Genomic DNA, 3,028 nt, shown 5'->3' with positions numbered 1-3,028 from the left:
GCTTCTCCCTCTGCCTGTGTCTCTGCCTCTCTCTCTCTCTCTTTTTCTCTCTCTGTGTCTCTCATGAATAAATAAATAAAATCTTTAAAAAAAATAAAAAATAAAAAAAGGGGAGATTCATACTACCTGCCTCATAGCAGCGTTGGGAAGCTTAACTGAGATAACACAGTATAAAAAAAGGATTGAGCATAGCAACTGGCATATCTTTAAGTGCTCAGAGATTGTCATTCCCATAACCTTTCTTCTTGCCACAAGGTCCCCCCACCCCTACCCCATGAAGAATAGTATTAAATATTTTCTTAGAGTTAGGAGGCTTCACACAGGCTAACTCATTCAATTCTCAGAACCAAGCTGTTCATTTGATTTAGCCTGATTGGTTTTCATCGTTTCAACAGATGAGGGGGCCCAGATTCAGAGGGTTCCAAAATTTGCTCAAGGTTATCTGGTTACTGAGAGGCCTTCACCGGGACTCCAGTGGGCTCTCCCTGGCTCTGCAAGGCCATGGTTTTCCTCCACACGAGTCACCAAGGAGTCCTGGAGTGGAGCTGCCAAGTGTCAGTGGAGGCATCAAGGTGGCATTGTGGGGGTTGTGGAGTTGGAGGGCATCAGTCCCAAGCTGAAGTGTCCATGGAAGGAGAGGGCAACCGAGCATCTCCTGCCCATCCAGCAACTGCTAAGCTACCTCTTCATTTACTGTGAGGACAGGCAACAAGAGTAGCCGATTTTCCCTGGAAATGTCTACATTTCTGGCAAAATCTGCCCAGTCTGCATAGGATGGGGGTGGGGGGTGTTACTCATCCTTGCTACAAGGCAATAGGAGGACTGTGGGAGCCGGGATCTTACTGGAACGGACACAAGACTGGAAGTAGTTGGACACGCCTCAGAAGTTGGCCAACCTGGGTGAGGCACTCCTGACTGGTCCTTGCGTATCTGCAAACCAGAATGACCACAATCACCCCGGCCTCCGGTGACCCCAGACAGCTATTGCAACAGCCAACAGGTCACCGCATGACTCTGACTTTGCGGAGGCCGGTGTGCCTGGCACGTGTAGCCCTGGATGAATGAGGCGGGCGTTCAGCAGGACTCACCGCCCAAGGGCAGAGACCTGACTCGTCCAAGCTGAAGCGCTGAGCAGCCTCCTGGGAGCCCTTGGAGCCCCCCCGCCCCCCCCATGAGGCTCGGTCCACGCCACATGCATGCTTCGTAGATCACAGAGCCCCGCAAGCCAGGCCTGTGTGACCCCTCCGCTGGCACCCCGCCTCACACAGAGGACACCCTGACCACTGCTTGCAGACCGCCTGAGTCAGCGAGGGGTGCCTGCTTTGACCCCTGCCTGTTTGCTTCGGCAGAGCCTCCTCCTGCCAGGACCCCTCCCCTCACATGGAATCCATCCCTTAACCAGGACTTTTCAAATTGGGAGACTTACCCTGGGCCGCTGGCCATTGTTTCTTTTTGAGCCTTCCTGTTTCCCAGGTGGCCGAGGCTGTGGATTTCGGGATCGTATTTATTTATTTTAGAGAGAGGGAGAGAGAGAGAGAGCACAAGCGGGGGTGGGGGGCAGAGGGAGAAGCAGCCTCCCAGCTAAGCAGGGAGCCCAGAGTGGGGCTCCACCCAGGACGCCGGGATCACGACCTGAGCCAAGGCCTACGCTTACCTGACTGGGCCACCCGGGCGCCCTGAAGCTGTGGGTTTCAAAGCAAGGCCGCAGACTGCGAGCTCCAGTCTGTTTTTTTCACGGCTTCTGCCAACCCCACAGCTCCTCCTCCTCCTTGCCTGAAAAGCTTTGGCTGGAACCAGATGCCAATAGGCCAAAGTCTCTGTTGCCTGGCCCTTCACAGCATCTAAACCAGCAAACCAGGGACTTCCCTGGGGCCGAGTGACCTCCTCTGGGAAGTGGGCCAGAGCGTAGCCAAGTGCTGCCTCCATAGCTGCAGTGGCTGTGTGAGCCCCGGGCTGCAGCCCAAAGAACGAGGGCCGGGCTCTGCGGCTGCGAGTGTCAGGGGGCCCAGGGCTGCAGGGACCCTGGAGCTCACTGCGCTCAACCTCGCCATCGCCCGGAGGAGGATACTAAGGGGCAAAGAGGCACTGCAACCAGGATCCAGTCACACTGCACTGTGCGGGGAGAGATGGGCTGGGCCACAGTCCTGGGCTATTTCAGCCACCCCAAAGCTCCTAGTGGCTGGACTAGAAGATCCCAGCTTTTGGCTCCCACCCCTCTCCTTTGGGGTCCTGCTGTTGAGCTCTCCCAAGGAAAAGGAAGGCTGTTGAGTTTATTTTCCCTTCCTAGCTCAGATTAGAAGGAACTGGAAGGAATAGTAGCTATAAGGAAAATACTACGCTGTCCCCATTTTACAGAGGAGAAAACTGAGGCTTGGGATAGGAAATATTTTGCCCAAGGTCTCACAGCCAGCACATAGCAGTGCTGGGATTCCTACTGGAATCAGTTAGTTTTATCACATTATGCTGCTCAGTCCTCCCCAACCTCAGAACCACTGGCTGCGGGGCGCCTGGGTGGCTCAGGCAGTTAAGTATCCGACTTGGTTTTGACTGGGGTCATGGTGTCGGGGTCCTGGGACCAAGCCCCATGTCAGGCTCTGTGTTCAACAAGGAGTCTGTTTAATATTATCCTTTTTCCCTCTGCCCCTCCCCCTGTTCTCTCTCTCTTTCTCTCTGTCTCTAAAATAAAAAAAATAAAATCTGAAAGAAAGATCTCCCTGCGGCTGGGAGAAGTCACTCTGCCTCACACCTGAGGCTGGATAATGTAAGAAGTGGCCAGAGGTGAAGTAGGGAGGATGTGGGCAAAGGGAAATCCTCAGGGAGAGGAAGAGACTCCTAGATTTGGGCAGCTCACTATAGGGGATCCAGCCACTTTTTCCAAACAGTGATGGATGAAGATTCTAGAAGCAATTGACAAGGATAAGAACTTTCCTTTCCCTGCCCCACTGTTTTCTGAGCCTCAGGGTTTTGGTCTTTTGTTTTTAATCAGTAAAGCTGGGGTTTCAAATTAGTTCTCCAAGATTCCTTCCTC

General features: G+C 53.4%; 1 long non-coding RNA gene across 1 annotated transcript; it reads right to left on the bottom strand.

Annotated features, from left to right (window-relative positions):
- Positions 1–332: 332 nt before the first annotated feature.
- LOC106558924 lies at positions 333–1,795 on the bottom strand. Its single transcript, XR_005361010.1, has 3 exons — positions 1,655–1,795; positions 1,427–1,483; positions 333–930 (listed from the first exon to the last, which is right to left on the bottom strand). It is a non-coding gene; the product is annotated as an uncharacterized LOC106558924 (long non-coding RNA).
- Positions 1,796–3,028: the final 1,233 nt, after the last annotated feature.

The sequence above is a fragment of the Canis lupus genome, chromosome 6 (assembly GCF_011100685.1).
Source record: "Canis lupus familiaris isolate Mischka breed German Shepherd chromosome 6, alternate assembly UU_Cfam_GSD_1.0, whole genome shotgun sequence".
Lineage (NCBI taxonomy): Eukaryota > Metazoa > Chordata > Mammalia > Carnivora > Canidae > Canis > Canis lupus.
This window is presented reverse-complemented; position numbering and strand designations above follow the sequence as displayed.